Source organism: Typopeltis vanoorti, chromosome 20 (assembly GCF_054136105.1).
Source record: "Typopeltis vanoorti isolate ZY-2024b chromosome 20, IOZ_Tvanoo_1.0, whole genome shotgun sequence".
NCBI classification, from domain to species: domain Eukaryota; kingdom Metazoa; phylum Arthropoda; class Arachnida; order Uropygi; family Thelyphonidae; genus Typopeltis; species Typopeltis vanoorti.
The window spans coordinates 65,300,191-65,322,429 of NC_143568.1; the positions used below are offsets into that span (position 1 = coordinate 65,300,191).

The 22,239-nt window shown below is 35.6% G+C and overlaps 1 pseudogene across 2 annotated transcripts in view; it reads right to left on the reverse strand.

The window, feature by feature from the left end:
* LOC150095524 (serine/threonine-protein phosphatase 2A 55 kDa regulatory subunit B beta isoform pseudogene) overlaps positions 1 to 22,239 on the reverse strand; it is a 58,647-nt pseudogene that overhangs the window by 9,926 nt on the left and 26,482 nt on the right. The window contains exons 1-2 of one of the 2 annotated variants that reach the window (XR_016550074.1): positions 19,437 to 19,493; positions 10,956 to 11,014 (exon numbers count right to left, since the gene is read on the reverse strand). The exons of the other annotated variant lie outside the window; for it this stretch is intronic. The product of XR_016550074.1 is annotated as a serine/threonine-protein phosphatase 2A 55 kDa regulatory subunit B beta isoform pseudogene, transcript variant X2 (transcript). Of the gene's footprint in view, positions 1 to 10,955; positions 11,015 to 19,436; positions 19,494 to 22,239 lie in introns of those variants that run through there. 2 annotated transcript variants of the gene reach the window in all.

The following is a 22,239-nucleotide window of genomic DNA, read 5'->3' on the forward strand; positions in this document are numbered from 1 at the left end:
GTCATCACTTATCATAAGCAGTACTCCACCCCCACGCTTTCCCCTCCTATCCTGACGAAAAATGCGATACCCAGCAACCTCTATTCCTGTTATTATATCCCCTTCTGTCAACCATGTCTCAGTGATCCCAATAATTTTTGGCCAGGCTGATGCTATCTGCGCCACCAATTCCTCTCCCTTATTCCGGATACTCCTGGCAAAGGCTATATATGGAAATACATTATTACATGTAGTGTGAAGCAGTGATACAGCATACGAATCTATTATTAATATTATTATTATTATTATTATTTGACACCTCCAGGGAGTCCAAAGACTCATCTGGAGGTGTCATCTCCCATATACTACTAAGAAAACTTAGTAGTATATGGGAGATGTTAAACAGGAGTTTGAAGGAAGCACTATCTGACTGTATATCTAGAATCAGAAGGATAAATCAGATGGAAGTTAAGACCGAATTGCACCATTCAGCAGGAACCAATAATGGAAATGTTTTAGAGGGTACGTAAAGAGAAAGGTCTCAGCAAGCTCACAAACTGTATTTATAAAGCATAAGCAAGAAGAATGACAAGTTTGTTAAGGAAGGCAAAATGAGATTATGAGGTGATTAGTTGAGCAGGCCAAAGGAAAACCTAAAGAGTTCACATTTGCTATATGGTGATTTTTAATGACTTTTGCCTGTTCATTCTTTCGGAAGAGCTGGTGGTCATAGTGTTCAGGGAATGCTTCATGGGGGGGATCCCCATAAAGTATTCTCTGGGGGAGCTGCAAAGCACATCTCCTGGAGATGTATGATGCTTTGTATTAAAGGCAAGAGGCCACTATCCAGACCAGTTTCGACATTTATTGAGGTGTCATCAGTGGGAGCCAGGCTAGAAATACCAAGATTTTAGTAATACAGAGCTTATAAGTATTTTACCAGAACAAGTTACCATAAGGTGTTTTAACCTTATTAAATAAAAATCTCAGGGGGAGATATAAATGTAGAAAGTATTTTACCTTGGGTATAATAAATGTTAAAGATACCAAGCTATTTTAAACCTGGTTTTACTCCATTTCCAAAGTAAGCAAACAGACAAACAAGTCAAGTTTGCACCTGCAAGTATTGCAAGTCTAGCTGACCCTGCATGTAGTGCAAGACCAAGGCAACTCATGGTAAAAGTAAGCTCTGATCACTAATCTTAATATTTACCCAAAATGCAAAGCACATCTCCTGGAGGAGATGTATGATGCTTTGTATTAAAGGCAAGGGGCCACTACCCAGGCCGGTTTCGACCTTTATTGAGGTCTCATCAGTGGGAGCCAGGCTAGAAATACCAAGATTTTACCAGAACAAGTTACCATAAGGTGTTTTAACCTTATGGTAACTTGTTCTGGTAAAATTTTAGTAATAAATTTTAGTAATACAGAGCTTATAAGTATTTTACCAGAACAAGTTACCATAAGGTTAAAACACCTTATGGTAACTTGTTCTGGTAAAATACTTATAAGCTCTGTATTACTAAAATCTTGGTATTTCTAGCCTGGCTCCCACTGATGAGACCTCAATAAAGGTCGAAACCGGTCTGGGTAGTGGCCCCTTGCCTTTAATACAAAGCATCATACATCTCCTCCAGGAGATGTGCTTTGCATTTTGGGTAAATATTAAGATTAGTGATCAGAGCTTACTTTTACCATGAGTTGCCTTGGTCTTGCACTACATGCAGGGTCAGGTAGACTTGCAATACTTGCAGGCGCAAACTTGACTTGTTTGTCTGTTTGCTTACTTGGGAAATGGAGTAAAACCAGGTTTAAAATAGCTTGGTATCTTTAACATTTATTATATCCAAGGTAAAATACTTTCTACATGAAGTAATGCAGTGTTCAGCAGTGTTATATATGAAAGGGACTGATCTTAGGATAATATGGCACAATTTTAATGTAAATATGTAAGACCACCACCTTATCTCTGCTTGTTCATGTCAAATTTAATACTTCTTTATGCTATCATACTTTTTTTTGTCTTCCTTCCACTTCCTTACCATTATTCTGAGATATCTTAGTATAGTGCAGCACTGACAATGTGGAACAGTATTAGTTTTGAGTTCCAAAGTGTAAAACTTTACACTTACATTGTAGCCTTTAAATTTTATTTTGCATTATTAACAAACATTTGAATATCTTCCAGAAAAACTAACAGCAGTATACTTAGCATACTTAACAGTACCACTTCAAGGGCAGCACTATATATTATTATTACATGACACCTCCAGGAAGTCCAAAGACTCATCGAGGGAGGGCACCAACTCTAAAACTCTGTTTCCACAAATCAATTCATATATCTACCGTCAACCACCACCACTAGTATTTTCAGAGACAATCACAAACATCCATGCCAACGGCAGAATTCAAACCCGCAGATTTTTGGCTGGAGAACGGATATGCTAACCACTCGTCCAACCAGGCAGGCAAAAGAACTTTCAGCAGCCGACGGGATTCAAACCTGTGCGGGAAGACCCCAACGGATTTCTAGTCCGTCACCTTAACCACTCGGTCACGAATGGTTAAGGTGACATATGGCGGATATGTTTTTTTTCCTTCTCTGAGATACAGCTCCTCCATACACAACTCGTATCTATTAGAGAGCTAGTCTCCTATTCAATCTAGTAATAATTAACCAAACACATCTGCTACTACTTATATTATTAATCTGCTATTTGATGACAACATATCAAACATATTTGCAGAATCTAGAAATTTCACATCACAGGTCACTTAATTCACCACCTTATTATAAAATGTAACTGTTTACCAAAACAAGACCACTTTTTTTAACAAAATAATAATAATAATTTACTATTACAAATTATATGAAGAGCCAAAGGCTTCAATTCGGCGACATGAAATTATTTAACTTAAGGGATATTACATCCCATATTGTTTCATAGCCGAATAAGAAACTCGAAGAGTTTCATGCCGAATATAGAAACTATATAAAGTTCGGCAAGTCCAAGCATAATTCCTTGGCAATTCTTATAGTAGGGTATGTAAGTTCTGTTCGCTACAAACTTGGTATTAACTAGGTCTACCTACTCACTGATGAGACCTCAATAAAGGTTGAAACCGGTCTGGGTAGTGACCTTCTCTCTCATAATGTAGAACAGTAATACAGCTCCTAGGAGCTGTATTTCACATTATGAGTAAATACCAAGAACAGTGATCGGAGCTTGCTCCACCCTTGCTATGAGTTGCCTCAGTGTTGCACTACCAAATGGGTTATGTGTTGCACTATCCAGGTTGCTTACGCTTTGACTCGCCAAACTTTATATAGTTTCTATATTCGGCACGAAACTCTTTGAGTTTCTTATTCGGCTATGAAATAATATGGGATGTAATATCCCTTAACTTAAATAATAACAATAATAATAATAATCATGATGTCTATATACAGAAAATTACACTATCCAATCATTCCATTCCTACTAAGCACTCCAAAATCTTAACAGCCTTGCAAGGAAGTCTAATTTCTGAATTTTATCACCTGGTGTAAGCTCCACCCTGCTCAATGGAAATTTTAAAAAAAAATACTAGTTTTGGTTCTCTACAGCAGGACCTTTAGATCATCTAATCTTTACTCTCCATGGTAATAATACCACTATAGTTGGGAAGTGAGGAGGGAAAAAAAACACTACTACTGCTCATTCAGGATGTTTCCTGAAATGAACTTTGGATGAAACAACTAAATCACTAGTATCATCTGTTCACTAGCACTTCTCTCACAAAGTAGTGTGATAATCCAGCCCAACTGTTTTAGTATAATTAAAGCAGTAAACTTCCATGGAATCTGAAGATTCATCACAAGAGGTCTCCACTCCAACACTCACACAAGTTCCTTATAAGTTTACATACTCATCATGCTTTCAAGAAATGCATTCTGCTGCCAACAGCTCCCCATGCAAAGAACCTGCTCTTCACTCGAATCTGCTCATTCACAAGTGGACGAATTTTATCGTTTCATGAGCATGACTTTTATTCTATCCTATCAAGATTTATGTATAATAATCTGTTACTCTATCATTGAATATTTCTTAATTACAGTATTTTCCAAGCACTATTAGTCACTTCCCTTCCAAGTTCCTCCTTTCCTAAGTACTTTAAGTTGTCTTTTAAATATTTCAATAATCTCCTGCCTAACATTTCCACAAATGACAAATGTTCTCTTTAGCCTAATATCTATGAACTACAGACTGCTACAGATCGGAATACATAATCACACTCATTAACAAGAAGTAAAGAGTGTAAACTTATGTATTATTAAATAAGATGTACAAGTTTCCATAGTCACAAGACTCACTGCAGAAGGTCCTCTATTCGACACACCAGCTCAGCCTGAATTTTCTCAACGTTGCCACACTCACTATTCTCTTTCTCTCTCTCTCTCTCTCAAAAAAGATTCCACAACTCACCACTCTCCATTCAAGGAGATTAGTAGGCAAGTGGAAAGGAATTGCATAAACAGCTGACAAGATCTGTATCTTCCCACCTACCAAGTTATGCAAACTACACTCCTTTAATCTATCATTAAAGGAGTCATTAATCTATCATTAATTACTTCTCTCAATTACTTACACCATTTCCATATCTGACAGATATTTTCTGCACATGGTCTAATTTACATTTGCAGTCTAATTAATGCTGTATACATTAGCAAAATTATATTCTCATTCCTGCATGCCAGTGTGCTTCACAATGTGGCAGTAATGCTCTGGGTGAGTTTCATTACTGCTGCAATATGTCCATTCAACTTTTATCCATCTGTTAATCTCTTATTTGAAGCATTTTCATCTACTAGAGAACAGTTTCACCAGTAGAGCACTGACTTCTATCTCATTTGGTTAAAGTAAAAAAACTTTACACTCGAAATATTAAAATGACATCCACATTCATCTATCTACTACATCTTTTCAAATAATCCATTAGTGAAATCAGCCCAAGAGCAGAGGACACCACTTGTCACCTCATTTTCTATTATTTCAAGATCTCCATAGAATCAATGGATGATCATTAGTGAAATGACTTTTTTACATTGTCTATCAAGGCCAAAATACTTGCTGATATCAATCATTCCCACATGACCATTCAACTCAATTTCCACATCAATTTGTCATGTAGTACAGTGATCTCTCAATAATATGATTTTCAAGTTAATGAACTTTCAATTAACTAAGCCTTGAATAGATTAGTGTGTCAAATGACTTACTTCTAAGAAAGCACCATTGTAATTATGCTTTCAGTTATCTTATCCAACTGGCAAACTGCCTCTCTGCTGTGGTTGGATAACTAAATGATTATTGCATTAATTATTATTAAACAGTTCACTAACCATTATTCACACAACACCTATCATACCTTTCCTTGATCTCATTCAAGGAGAGTTGTGCTATGTATCAACACCAAACACTCAAAAGATGAAACAAAGAATGTAATTTTTGGCATCTTTAATTTATATCATAACTGAGTGAAAAAAAGCTTTCAACATCTACAATCCAGAGTATTTTAGTAATAAGATGTGACACCTTTGACTACTTGTATATGGAAACATGACTTCTGCAAATTCTTCAACTTGTCACTTCTGGGTTTGACTCCCACTGATGAGACCTCAATAATGGATATATGCTTTGCATTATATAATTTCTTGGCATCTTTAATTTATAAACTCATAACTCTATCTGTACTCTACAACTCCTGTATGAGCAAACAATTTACTCTATATGCCTGTGGTAATCAGTCTTATACAATTTCTAAGAGCAAACATTTGTTTTCATCCTAACTATCATGTATTGAAAATTTCTTTCTCTGCATCAATCCTATAACCCCCCCACACACACACTTGTAATTTATATGTTACAAGAGCACTGAATATATATGTAGTAAATACATATGTACTACATACATATATATCCTACAAGAACCTATAAGCATATCAGTGCCATGTGTGAGGTGCAGATATTATTACCTGACACTCCACGGAGTCCAAAGACTCATCGAGTGAGGGCACCTACTCTACAACTATGTCTTCACCAACAAACCACAACTACATCAATGCTATCTACCACCCACCACCACCACTAGTATTTTCACAGACAATCACAAACATCCATGCCCATGGTGGGATTCAAACCCACAGCCTTTTTTTTTTTTTTTTTTTGGCTGGAGAGCAGATAAGCTAACCACTAGGCCAACCAGGTAAGCAAAAAAAAATGATATTATTATTATTACATAACACTTCCATTGAGTTCAAAGACTCATCAAGGGAGGGCACCTACTCTACAACTCTCTCCCCACCACTCAATCCACCACCCATCATCACCACTAGTATTTCCACAGATAATCACAAACATCCATGCCATGGCAGGATTCAAACCCACAGCCTTTTGGCTGGAGAGCAGATAATCTGAGCACTCAGCCAACCAGGCCAAGATAAGGGTTGAGAAAGAAGAAACCTATTAGCATTCTTCTTAAAGAGTTATGGGTTGAAATTGTTGAGAAACACATCATGGTGAAGGCTGTTCCAGAAGACAGGGATAGATGAAATAAATGAAGAGAAGCAGGTACAATGAATTTGCAGTTGTACTGTAAAGGGATGTTGGATAGCTGCTGCTCTTGTTTTAACAGACCTAACAGCAAGTGGAGGAATGATGTTTGCCAATTCACTGGATCAGTGACCAGGGAAGTACCTGTAGAAGAGAGACAGCTGAAACATTGCATCTGTGAGATTAGTGGGTGATGTGAGCCAGTGAAGGAAGAATCATCTATGAGCCAAACTGCTCTCCTCCAGACATTATCAAGAATTTTTAAGGAAGTTTTAGGTGCACCACCTCAAACATGTGAACAGTATTCTAAGGATGGGCAGATTTGGGATTTATATAGGGTTAGTAGCCAGATGGGTGTAAAATAGCTTCTTGAGAACGCCTAGTTTTTTTGAAAGCTGAGGAAGTGATCTGTTTGTGCCAAGAGAGATTGGAGATAAACGTCAGTCCAAGGAGAGAGGTAGTTCATCCTGTCTGGTGATGTGTGTATTACTGTAGATAAGAGAAGATGAGCTGAGATCTATTTTGCAAGAGAAAAGACAAGACTGCATTTTGGCAGCGTTGAAGGTGACTAGGTTATCCTTTCCCCCCAAAGTATGATATGGAGATCAGTGTTTAAGGCATTGGGTGCAGATGATCTTGATGTAAGAGATGTCTGGTAACTACATGGTTTGTCAAAGGAGTAGGATGAATGGAGAGTGCTATTGTCAGCAAAAGCTATGAATAGGATCTGTAGTGATTGAGAGTGGGTCATTTATGTATAAGAGAAAAAGGGTAGGTGAGAGAATGGAGCTCCGAGGAACTCCTGCATTGGTGGACGGCACCCTCTCTCCTGCTCAAAGAGAGAGAGAGGGTGCCATCCACCATGATGCATAATGAACCACAGAGAAAATTTGTTATCCACTTATAAGTCTATCATATCTAACAACCAAACGTTATAGTTGACTTTCAATCTACGCATACATGGAGCATTCCAAAAGTCACCAATTAGGTCTCTGGGGTTTCTTATCATCATCATCATCAAATTCCTGCCATGTACCCTCAAGGGGTGTACAGGATATGACAGTACTACATGAAAAAATTACATCATTACTAACTTCCTATCTACAATTTTCCTCCAAGTCAGTCTGTTACTTGTCAAGACTCCAACATTATCAGATCTTATGTTTCTATCGTCTAAGGCACTTACCGTATCAATCCACCTATATCTTGGTCTTCCTCTGGGTCGTTTTCCTGCCAACCTGGCAGAGAACACTTGTTTTGCTAATCTTTCCTCTCCCATTCTATTTAAGTGACTATACCACCTGAGATTAGCTCTGCTAATGCATTCCTGGATGCTGACAATGTCAAGTTCTTTCCTAATATCCTCATTTTTAATATGATATTGCCATTGATGCCATCTGTTCACGCCTCTAATCTTTCTCAGGACTCTCATATCTGCGGTCTCTAGTCTTTGGTCAAGTGTTTTACTTCTGACCCAGCTCTCAGAACCATAAGTTAAAACTGGTTTGAACACTGTCTTGTATACAGCTAATTTAGTGTTCCGACTAATTTCTCTCTTATTCCATATGAATTTATTCAATTGACTTCCCACCATACCAGCTTTGCTGATTCTGTTGTCTATTTCTATATTTAATTTACCATCTTCAGTAAAAATTGTGCCTAAGTAGCTGAAATGTTTTACTTGTTCCACAGGTTCTCCATTCACAACACAGTTGACATTTTCAATGATTCTGCCTATTTTCATTGTCTTTGTCTTTTTATTGCTGACTTTCATACCATATCTATTACAACAGCTATTCAATTTAGTCAGAGAATCTTGCAGACTTGTAGCAGATTTATTTAGAAGTATAACATCATCCGCATAAAGCAAAGAGCTGACATTAACATCTCCAATTTTGATATCAGGTTTAATACCACTTTCCTTCATAATGTGATCCATATAGATAATGAATAACAGAGGCGATAATGTACATCCTTGTCTCACACCAGATTTAACATTAAACCATCGTCCTGTACTTCCTTCAATTCTAACTGCTGACTTACAACTCAAATAAAGACTAAGTATTGCTTGATATAATGCCCCATTGACACCATATAACTATAGCATATTGAATAGCTTCTCTCTTGGCACCTTGTCATATGCCTTTTCCAAATCGACAAAACTTAAATACAGATCTTTGTTATATTCCCATGCTTTCTCTACTATTTGTCGTAAAGTGAAGATCTGATCCTGACAGCCTCTATTTGGCCTGAATCCAGCTTGTTCTTCACCAAAGTTTTCTTCCACAATTCTTCTCATCAATCGTTTCTCAAGTATACTTCCTTAAATCTTGCCAGGAACACTCAGTAGGGAAATACCTCTGTAATTCTCACATTCAGTTTTATTTCCCTTTTTATATATGGGTACTATGAGAGCTCTACTCCAATCATCAGGAATTCGTCCCTCTGTCCAGGCTTTCTGAACTATGCAGTGCAGCCACTGTAAGACTTTTATACCACCATACTTCAGCATTTCTGGTCGAATATCATCTACTCCTGCTGCCTTTCCACATTTCAAGCCTTTGATGGCTTTTTCTACTTCAAGTATGGATATGTATCCCTGACTGCATGCCTGGTCAGTGTTTTTTCTCACTGTGCTGTCATGACTGCTTGTTTCATTTAGCAGTTTTTCAAAGTAATTACTCCATACTTCAAGGATATCTTTTTCTCCTGTTTTCATGTCACCTTTATCATCTCTAACTCCTTTTACAGCACTCTTTCCTCCATTCCTAAGCTTCTTCAACAACCTCCAGAATATTTTGCCACCTTCTTGAGGTTTCTTAGGAATAAGCAAATAGCAGAGAGGATCCAGTAGCAAGTGACCAAGATGCAGTCAAAATGATGACCACATCAAAGCTTTATAAAGAGGAATAGTAACCTCCCTATCTCCACTTGTCTGTGTTTCCTTCAACAAAGTGATCCTTTGAGCTACACTGCCCACTTCTGCAATATGTCCCTACATTTCAACTCCCTGTTTGCTCATGGCAATACAACATACTGCTTGTAATTTTTTGTTCTGAACTTCTTAAGGTGTCAAAATTTCTTCTGAAATTTTGACACCTTAAGAAGCAGTCAAAATGGTTGCCATATCAGGTGGCCATATCACACAGCTGATATGGTAGCCATATCAGCTGTGTGATAGTGATGGAAGAACAAGAGCTCATCCCTGGAAATTAAAGAAGAGTGTGGTTAACAAAGGTGTCAGAACAAGGTTTTTTGCCTGGAGGGTGGTGAATGAGTGGAATTCATTGCCTGACTTAGTTGTGAGCTCTTCATCTGTAAATGAATTCAAAAAGAGATACGACAGATATTGTTTTGCTAGTTTGGGTCTCTCACGATGAGTCTACTGACTCCATGGAGATACCCGTAATAATAATAATAATCTCTACTTGTCCATGTTTTCTTCAACAAAGTGATCCTTTGTTGAAGAAAACATCATGTTCAAAACATAAGATCCACTTCTGCAATATACCCCACCCCCTACATTTCAACTCTCTATTCACTCATGGCAATACAACATACATGATACCACTTGTAATCTTTTCTTCTGAACAGTGTAAGGGTATGTACTACATAACCTTACACCTTCTTTATCCAAGTGAAGTTACACTTGGATAAAGAATTAAACTAGAATATAATTTCTTGGGATTTTTAATTTAAATTATCTTTACTGTGGTCACATGTATTTCTTTTTTTAATATCTTCCTTGTCATATTGGTCTCCCTTCTTGTGTTTTGTACCACTTATGAGCTTGCTGATTACTTTTTTTTCTTATATGCAAAATGTAAAGACATTACTGAAATAAAATCCCTCTTCCTTAACAAACCCACATTGCCCTCCGCAGAGATTCCTATTTTGTTATTCATCTAGTTATATTATAACCCTAACTTCTCTATATAATCATGAAGCACAAACCGGCTTATACGGCATACTCAAATGTCACCAATTCAGGTTCAGGCATCCTTAACCTCCGAGTTATTAATTCCACCATATATCCTTCCTTTCATAGTTTATACAGTTCATTTTTACCTTGATATGTGTTAATAAAGTAGGTATATTCACTTAATATTCATTTTAATAAAATAAATGATTACCCATTTTGCTTTGTCTAAAAACGATCTTTCAATGCCACCTCTTTCGTGAATACAATATTTATAGATTCGTTACTATTCATATCCAATTACTTGTTAATTTAGTAATCAAACTGTCTGCCTCTAACTACAATTATATAAAATTATAAAAAAATTAACACTAATAAAAATAACAAACAAACGATTTGCATAGATAAGTAACACAGTAATATCAGCTAACGAAAGTTTAATACTTCACACGTTTTTACTGTACTTCAAGTTTGCCGGGATTTTGAGAAATTCATTTTTACCGACCACAGTGCGCATGATCCCCTGCAATTGAAATCGCATCAGTTCACTTGTGTTATGAGAATATTTGCATTATTTTCATAAATCCGTGTTTTAAAATATAGTATGTATAGCATATGCTCAGATTTCAATCTTACAATTAAAAAAAAAAGGCAATTAGTGAAACATATAGGTGAATTAACAAGTCATGTTAAAATGCATAGCAGCGCCTCCGTAGCGCAATTAGAAGAACGACAGTACTTGTGCCCTTCAATTGGAAAAGGTCTAAGCGCGAGTCTCGTCATGACGGGAGGAATCTTTATATGGACTTTTTCAATCGAAAGTGAGTTAACCGATCTCATACGGAGGTAGCATGGTTTTTTCTCCCGGAAACTCGGGTTTTTCATCCCGCATACAGACAAATCGGATACAGAACACATGCAATTTACAGACAAAAAATACTAGCTGTGATGGTGGTTGGCGCTAATATAGTGGTTCGGTGTAGTGGTGGAGACGGAGAGTTGTACAATGGGTGTCCTCCCGCGATGAGTCTTCGGACTCCTTGGAGGTGTCACGAATAATAATAATAATAATAATAATGTTTCACCACCACCATATCAAGCATATATGCAATGTTGGTAACACGGTCAGTAACCTGAGGAAAATAATCAATGTGTCCACTTGATTTTCTTCTGGGTAAAGGAATGTTTTCTTTATTTCAAACTTTCTACCTCTCTTGCAGTGTCATTTCTATTGACCTGAATATAAGAGAAGTTTAGTCAAAGTGAGTTGTTTTCGTGCGTCATAATTACGATAGATTAATCTTCAAAGGGTACATTGATCATACCGTGTTGGCAATGTACCTGTTTGTTTCTTAAACTCATTCAAAGTTAATGCATTCAATACAACATTCATTCATTCATTGCCTATAATATACGGATCATATAATGGTCATGTAATAATCATAATGATCATGAGCAAGTTTGAGCGCGGTTAGTAGTTGTAAGGGGATCAATCGTTCGATGCTGTTGGCACACTCTTCCTCGATGAGTCTTTGGACTCCCTGGAGGTGTGACATAATAATAAAATAATAATAATAAATAGCAATGACAATGATCATAATGGTAATAACATAATAATAATCATCATATAATGATGACAGTTTATTGACATTCGATTTTTAAGAAGTCTCGATTTTAAATGATTGATATATCCTACAATATAATAATGAATCCAATAACTTAATTTAGTTTTACTGCCATACCTTATTTCTCAATTACTTGTTCATTCTGTATTGTTCAGAGTTACCCGCGTCTTTAATTCTTTCCCTTCATATTCATTCAATTTAGGAATGTCTATCAGTGTGGGTTTTTTGCTAAATTTCTGAACTGAACGATTTCGAATCACAATTCTTTGAAATCTCCCTGGTCTGTGAAGTCCTGGGGAAATGGGAATTGGCGTTTTCATCACAGTGCTAAGCCAGCTGAAGAAATACCTTTCCAAGTTCTATTTTAGTAACCGACCATAGAAACATTCTTAGCCTTTTTTCGAACGCTTCCTGAGTCAGTCAATTTCCGCAACAGAGAAGTAGGGTTTTCTCGTAGAGGAACGAATGTTTTTAATCCTGAAACGTAAGAAAACTTACCGTAGAACTTACGCTATCTCAGACAATAATACACTGGTTTCCATAAATTAAGAGCAAAAAGAAAAATCGCGATAACTCTTCAGAAAAAAAAAAAATGAAAGTGTTGTACGTTACATAAAAAGTGACACTGAGTTTGGTGCATATGCAAATGAGCCACGGCATAAAACCCGGCGTTTTGGCGTAAATTTTCATTTTGTGTCTGAGTGAGAAAAAGACAACCTGTGACAGAGAAATTCTTGGATATGGCCACAAGACATTACTTAATTGATGAATCCAATAGGTAGTAAGCCATTGTAAAACTAAAGTCAGGAGGAGCAAATCAGATGTTGTATGTGAGTTGTTCCATGGTTAACAGACTCTGAAACCAATTCCAACAGTCACAAACATCATTCTGGAGATACAGAGAAGGGAGGCCATGGGCTGCAACCATAGTGGATAACCGATATCTTTGATTATCTTCTCACCGAAACAGAAGTGCTACTACGATCAACTACGATCTGACCTCGCATTGGCTACAGGATCATTCGTATCTGCTTCCACAGTGCACAAAAGGCTTTACAGCAGAGATCTGTATGAAAGGCGACCAGCAGTCTGCACTCTCCTATTCCCATGCCACAAGAAAGAACATTTGAGGACCAGGCTTCATAGTAACAACCTAAAACTAATGAGGTCAGCATTGTTTACAGACGAGTTCTGATTTACTCTACAAAATGATATCAGGAGTACTTTGATCTGGACAGAACCAAAGACACAGTTATCATCCCTCTAATATCTGTGAAAGGGACACTTATGATGGGGGTAGTGTGATGTTTTGGAGAGGCATCTCATTGGGTGGACACACTGACCTGTATGTGCTTCCTATTGGAACCATGAATGCTGCAACTTATAGAAATGAGGTCCTCTATCCCTATGCTAATCCTTATGTGGGTACAATAGGGGAGACATTTATCCTACAATATGATATGCTCATCCTCATTGAGAGAAGCTCATTGACCAAGATCTTCAATAAGTGACTATTGTATGTATAGACTGGCCAGCCAGGTGTCCTGACCTTAATCCTATTAAGAATGCCTGGGATGCTCTAGGCAGATGTGTTTGCTATTCTCAAACCCCCTTCCCAAAACCTTTAGGGACTTAGGAGGAGATCTTTGCAGGAGAATGATTGTTATTATTAACTGAGCTCATGGACACCTTTATAAGCAACAGTATGAAACATCGTTATGAGTAGAATACTGCTTGGAAATGTGAGGGATTATATTCATTAATGTGAGAGATGCACATTCTTTATTGAGGCACCTTGACAATCCCATTTTGACCTATTGTTTTTTATCATTGTCTTCATGTACCCATGTATTGCTGAATAAAACTATTTATTTACACTTTTTGCGGTCTTTTTTCGTATCTCATATCACACTGATTTTAATGGAATTACATTAAAATTCATTATACAGTTTTTTGGAGTTATCATGAATTTTTTTCTCTTTGTTCTTTAATTTATGGAAACTAGTGTATATAAAGTGTCAAAGACTAAGAGATGGCGACTGTTATATGCTGTAATCTCTTCTTCAGATTGTAATTAATATCACTGACAGTCTTTGGCCAGCTAGCTGTGATTGGCTATAAGTGGAAATGGGTTCCTCTCCCAAAAATTATTTAGGGCTAAAAGGCCTCGCCCGCTAACTTCAAAAAAAATAAATAAATAAAATAAAAAAAAATCAGCTAACGCCTATTTGTTCCCGTATAGGGAGTAGGCTGGACCGTTTACCCTAGCTCGCTAACTTTTGGGAATAAAAAGTATTAGCGGATTTATTTCATTTATATATTTGAAATCTCCCTTTCTCTTTATAATTCAGTGCAATCTGCTTAATACTCATTATTAAAATAATGACACTTTAGTTTGTCTAAAACTCCTTGGCATAAACTGTTTCCTAGGCATTATATATTCCCTGCTCCTTCATTTTGTACTTAAATACTACCTCGTAGGTGTTTAAAATTTCCCGAACTGTATTTGTTCCACCTATCTTCAAAATTTGCATTCAATAGTAATAATAATAATAATAATAATAATAATAATAATAAATCCTGTGTAGCATTGATAACACTTTCTTAACCTGACCAGCAGAAGAAAGACTGTCGTAGGCGGTACAGTAACGAGAGTATGAAGCGCCTGTGGCAAGTGTCTAACTTGCACCTCCCTAACCCAAAAATGACAAAAATTTTGAGAAATTTAAATGTAACAAGTTCAATTTTACTAAATGCAATATGTTAAATTAAATTTGATGGGGTTAATACTTACTATTAACACCATCAAAATGAGTTGCAATGTGTTGCAGAATTTGTGTGTCTAAAGCGGTGTATTGCCGAAATTTAAAAATACAATATAAAATACGGACTTTTATATCTATTTATTTATTTTGAATTTTTACATTTTGCGCCCCAAACCTAGTTGGGCCCGTGGCGGGAGCCTCTTTTGCCAGGCACTGGTCGTAGGTTGGGATTCTGCTGGCTAAATTAGAAGAAAATGTTCAAACTTTTTTCCTTTCTTTTCTAGTTTTAGCCTGTTTTTGAATTAGCTAATCTTGGGTCTCAGGAAAGTAGCTCCCTTCCTCAGAGAAACTGATAATTTTAATACTATAACTGAATAAAATCGTCATGGAGCTTTCACGATTTCAAACAATATGACAATAATATGAGGTTGTGATTAAGAGCGCCAGGTGGCCGTACTCTCGTAAGTGTGAAAGTGTACAAATGATCCAAGATTTCAATAGGTTGAGCCCAGCTGCTTATCGATTTTTAAACACTGCCGGGAAAGAGTTTTGGCTACTCAGTCTACGGAATAAAATCGATTCGATTATTTATTTACTTGATTTCATTAAATCTACCCAGTGTCGATTAATTTTGTTTGTGATAGGACTGTTTGCAGTGGCAAAATTATGCACAGCATTATTTTATGTACAAAGTACACAAGCCAAAAATAAACGCGTTATAACTTTGACATACTGTTACTATTACAATGTGACACATCCAAGGACTTATCGCTGGAGGGCACTCTGCTCTACTCTGCTACATACATCTCCCCGGATTTTTTTTTTTTTTAATCAAATTTAACACTTTAAATAAGTGTTAAATTTATAAGAGAATTTGTCATTCTCTTATAAATGCTGTTCATTCTTGCAAAACAATCGAATGAACAGCATTCGACAATTCAATCATAAATAAGTTGTCTCAAATTTTCTCTAACCAGTATTGGATTCAAAAGTCTTTCCGCCTCCTCTTTCTAATTTCCTTTACAATGGCAAAATGATTTGATATGTGCTTTTTTGTCTTTCTTTTTTCGCTGTAATTATTACTAAATAATTTCTCTCTCTATCGATAGAATTTTGGACTATTTCAGTGGCAACAACATTCGGCCAAAAATTTGAGTACTCGTATGTACCTCATGCTTGAAAGAAAAAAAAAGTCCTTGAATACAATTCCTTGATAATGAATGATGCCACTGTATAAAAAAGATATTATATATATATCTTTGTGTGTGTGTGTGTGTGTGTGTGTGTGTGTGTGTGTGTGTGTGTGTGTGTGTGTGTGTGTGTGTGTGTGTGTGTGTGTGTGTGTGTGTGTGTGTGTGTGTGTGTGTGTGTTTCGGCTTGTAACAGCCTTCATCAGGTGACATTATAAAAGAAAGAAAAAACACTAAAACACTGAAGCTTAAATAAACTATGAACATCATAGAGAGTCTCTATACATAATTGACACTAATCGTTGTGGTTGTATTTAAAGCTATTCTTTCGTTAGTTGTATTGTTGAGAAAGTGCGTACTAGTAGCATCTCGTGAACGCCAGTACATGATTACAGCTGAATGACAATGTGGGAGGTTGTAGCTCAAGTTATTATTTAGATGAACAGGATTGAAGATGATTTCTCTAGATTCCACGATTTTTCTCTCTAGTTCATCACTCAAAAGAAACAAATAGATTCAAAGGCAATATATCTATTCCTTACATAAGTACAGTTTCACATAAATTAGCAAAAGTTGTAAAAAAATACAATATCAGAACCTTGTTCACTCCACTTCTAAAGATCCCTTTTTTAATAAGCCACCCAAAACCTTGTCATCATCAACTCAAATACCCTGGTGTATATAAAATATTGTGTGATTGTGATATTCCACAATCACACAATATGTGTTCCTCATGTGTTCTTCCATACGAATTGCGTATGGAAGAACACATGAGGAACATTACTTACTTACAAGAGACAGCGAGCCAGTGCATTATCAAGTCATATCCTTTCCTCGACTAATCCTAATGTCACAAAGTCTGCTGGGAAAAATCTACTAACATCTTCTGTTGCAATGATGAACTAGAGAGTAAAATCGTGGAATCTAGAGAAATCATCTTCAATCCTGTTCATCTAAATAATAACTTGAGCTACAACCTCCCAGATTGTCATTTAGCTGTAATCATGTACTGGCGCTCACGAGATGCTACTAGCACCCACTTTCCCAACAATACAACTAACGAAAGAACAGCTTTAAATACAACCACAACGGTTTAGTGTCAATTATGTATAGAGACTCTCTATGATGTTCATAGTTTATTTAAGCTTCAGTGTTTTAGTGTTTTTTCTTTTTTCTTTCTTTTATAATGTCACCTGATGAAGGTTGTTACAAGCGAAAACTAGTCATATTTATATATATATATTAAAAATGAATTAAAATTAATATAATTTTATAAATAAATAATATAATAAAATTAATAAAATTAATTTTTAATACAGTTTATATTAAAAATGAACATATATATATATATTTCAAATAAATCTCATTTTGTTATAATTCTCGGGTTTTAAGTCAGTTAATATTAAAAATGAATATGTTCATTTTTAATATAAACTGACTAAAAACCCGAGAATTATAACAAATTGAGATTTATTTGAAAACACAACACTCTAAACTATACAATTATAAAGTTATATATAGTATATATATATAACTTTATATATATATATATATATATATATATATATATATATATATATATATATATATATATATATATATATATATATATATATATATATATAAAGTTATATATATATATATATATATATATATATATATATATATATATATATATATATAAAGTTATATATATATATATATATATGTCCGGATAATTCATCGCAGTGAAAATTAATTGTATCACGTATATCCGCGAAAATTCTTCGCGGATATACGTGAAAAAAAAAAGAAAGAAAAAAAGAAATATTTCCTATAATAGAAATATTTTTTAAAAAATATTTATTTTAAAAATTTAAGAAATATTTTATATACTGCATTATTTAATATTTCGATTATATTTAGCTTTCTGAAAGTTTTTATTCCGCATAATGTTATTAATATTCTTTGTTACTACAGGCTCTGTAGATGGAATACTAATTGTTGCAGAACTGGGATATGATGGTTAGGGAGAAAGAGCACCATTTTTAAGAATATTTAGGGTTGGGATATGTAAATGGTTAACTATAAATATTAGTTATAGTTAACCATTTACATATTCCTATTAACTATTCTATTAATAGTTAGAATAGTTATTAGGAGGAGGATAAAATATTTAAGAATAGTTAAGGAGAAAAGCCACAATATTTAAGGAAATTTATTCTTCTAACCGTTCAATATTTTTCTGTACTGCGTTTAGACTTACATCCAAGTGTGATATATTTTTCTTTTATCTGAACTAATTCAGAAGGTGACGTGTTTCGGTTATTGAAAACATGTATTTTGAAAATGACTCCACTTTTCCTGCATAGGAAAGATACATTGTGCGCTGTTATTCTTTACGCTGTTATAAATATATATATATATATATATATATATATATATATATATATATATATATACAGAAAGAGATGTTTCATGTTCCCAGTCAAATGTTCATTTAAGTATATTTTACCATCTTTAAAATATACTACTTATGTCTCTGGTACTTATTTTGTACTTTATGTTCTTGTTTCCTGCTAGCCATCTATTTCTCTTCTCCTTAGATCTGAATTTTATAATAATATGTTTTGTCTTGTTTTTTGTGTATTATAAAGTCTGTGGGCTTCGATGTCCTTCTCTTTAAATTCCACTTGAATATTTTGTGAAATCTTTTTCATTATTTCATACTCGCATCCACGGAGCTCTTCAGGGACACCTACTATTTCATAAGTTTTGTTTACTGCTTATTGACTGAGCTCATCAATAGTTTGATTTTTTTAAAATTTAAGATCGCGCCGTAACTGGAAATTTGAATTTTCCAGTTCTGTATTTTTAGTTTTAAGTTCTTTGATTTCCTCTGTTAGCCCAACTGTCGTGTATAGAAACTCGTCTGTTTTGGCAGATGTATATTTAGCTGAAGTTTTCAGTCACTTACCTCCTTTTTAAGTGGCAGATAAATTTACAATGAACTGCACTGGCATCAGGGCTGAGTGACTCGTTTGCCTGCGAGCGGTGGTCAGCACGGTAATGTGCTGACCAGCGCTTTGGGACAAAAGACTTGACCGCTGTGAGCTTGGTTGTTGCTCCCTAAATTTGCATGGAATGTATTTCCAGGAGCAGAGGCGTAATGAGGCTATGGCCAATGTGGCCCCGATCATAGGAGCAAAAATTGAGATTTTTTTAACTGCGAAATATATTATTAAAAATATTCATAAAAAATTGAAAATGATAGAGACATAAAAAATCTTTTTGACATATTTTTATATTTTTGATATTTGCAAAATACGGCAGTAATTACTTATCTAATATTCACGTGTAAAATATCTTTGTAAAACATCTCCCACCTTTCCGTGTATCTTGTGAGAATTTTATTTCAAGTAACGATGGCACCGATACCCCGCTTCTCCGCACTACACTGATAGTCACGCTGCGTTTCCAGTCACGTGATAAATTCAAAATAATGCTTCATTAGTTTTTTTACAGTAATTTTTATGCTAAGTTGAAAAATATACATTTTTAATCGATTAAAATTGTTTCCATTAAAATAAAAATTATAATAAATAAATATTATAATAAAAATAAAAAAATAAAAATACTGCTTAAATTAAGGGGATATTAAATCACACATAGTTTTAAAACCGAATAAGAAACTCAAAGTTGGAATCAGAGAGTTTCTTGCCGAATATAGTAAACTATAAAGTATCGGCGAGCACTTAGCGTGAGCTAATGCAAGTGACCCTAGTACGTAGTACAATACCGGACGACTCGTTGCAAAGGTGGGGAAAGTTCAGATCGATGTTCTTAGGTATTTTCCATAATTTAAAAACACATTTCCTAGGAAATGTATGCTGTTATTACATTATGGAGGGAGGTCACTACCCAGACCGGTTTCAGCCTTTTTTGAGGCTTCATCAGTGAGTAGCTAGACCTAATACCAAAGTGTATAGCGAAAAGAACTTATATACTCTGCGAACGAGTTTTCTAAACAGGTGCAACCATTAAGTTACTTAAGTATAAAGAGCTAATAAGCTTCATTTCGGCAATGAAAACATGTTTTCATTGCCGAAATGAAGCTTATTAGCTCTTTATAATTAAGTAAAAATACTGCACTTAGAAAATAATCCAGTAAAATTGAATTTCTTAGAAGCCTTTGAAATACAAAATGCAATTCAACAGCAAATTTCCGTCAAAAACAGTTCTCAACGAACAATTAGATCGCTTTGACACACCTTTCGTAAAATTGCTGATATCTCAGTTACCAGCAATTTTACATCAGTCGGTCAGTGATCCATTAGCCTTATCATATAAAGCCTTTAGATATTCTGCCATAATTCTATCCATTCCTGATGCTTTTCCTGGAATTACCAGTTACCGTAACTGGTAATTCCTAATCTGCTAGTTTCCCAACATCTGTGTTTACCTGAGAATTAGTTTAAATAGATGCGAATTGTGAATACACCATTCTTGTACATTCTTTGACAATGGCCTAACAGCCGAAATATATCAGACAATAAATAAATTTAGTGGAACAAACACCGAGTGTTTTCTTTTGAAAAATCCTCATTTCATTATTTAAATATAAAATAAAAATTTTTGGAAATGATCCTATTGTTTATTGTCGATAACTGTCAATAGTTTTTTAATTGGCTGCTGTTATATAATGTCGCGATTAACCCTTCCTAACCATCCCTTAAATTCAGTTAGCGATTGAGGTAACAAGCAGTAACTCAATCGCGAATTAGTGAAGAGTGTGTTTTAAAAATAATATTACTATTTTGTTTGTGACTTTTTTTGTTGGTGAATTTTTACATTCAGGTAAGTTATTTTTTAATATAATAATATACAGTATGTCATTATAGTTTTATTAATTGTATTGTATAACTGTTAATTATACCAAATAATAAATTAAATAAATTATTAATAAATCATAAAACTATAATTTATACCAACTTGGTTGAATTCACAGATTAGGCGAGTCGATCGGTTCTGTTTTTGTGAGTGTGTGCTTGTTGATTATGATCACGAAAAAATGATATTCTAGATATGTTAATGTGAAAATAGAGATTATACGCGAGAGTTGATCTCTCCTGTAGCGTGAGCAGCGTGCTCGTTCAGCAGAGCAGTAAATCTTTTTTCGGTAACGCAATTTTTCCGGTAGCGGTCAGAAGGGACAAGGCAGGTCTAGCCCCCTCCCCTCCCACATTAAAGCTTTCGCCTTGGCATGGATTTGCCTTTTGACGATCTCGGTTTTAAAGAACTATTGGCTCTTTTCGGGCATGTAGGCAACATACTAAACACAAAATGGCCCGATAAAATCGGAAAACACCAGGTTCTTGAAGTGGAGACAGAGGACCTCCAGCCCTCTGAACTTCCTTCCTCTTCACATGACAACGCCAGCAACAACAACTGAAGACATCCCTAATTCAAACTCCAGTGGCTTTCAGGAAGTCAGAAGGAAGAAGAGAAAGAAAAAGTCCCCTGCAGCAGATCCTGTCATAATACCCCAGCCCTTGGAAAGTACAGCTCCAATGGACACAACAGCACAACCTGTTTTGAAGAAAGAGCGACGGACTCAGGGGCACAGCCCAAAGAGAGGATTCCTTCAGTTATTCTAAGATCGAAAGAAAAATGGTCATCAATCGCGGAGACAATGAAGAACAGCAACATCAAATTTATATCAGCTAAGAATACAGATGACGGAATCCGAATTCAACCAGAATGGGTGTTGGACTACCTCTGGATCAGCAGACTTATGGACGAACTGAATGTCCCATATCACACATTTCAACTCAAGAGTGAAAAAAACCTAAAAGTAGACATCAGAGGTCTGGCAGAAACCATTACATCTGATGAAATAGCTACTGACCTCAGATCACAAGGCCTTGAACCAATTAAGATCTCGCGCATGTACCGTGCAGACAAGCGCCCCATGCCTCTGGTCTTAGTGGAGATCAGTAAAGACCACAGAGAAATTTACGACCTTAAGATAGTCTGCAGCTTAGTCATCAAGACCGAACCACTCAGAAGAAAAGCATCCGCCGGTCAATGTCATCGCTGCCAAAAATTTGGGCATGCACAAAAGTTATGTAAAGCAGATTACAAGTGTGTAAAGTGCGGTGACAGTCATCCCTCGCACACTTGCATTTC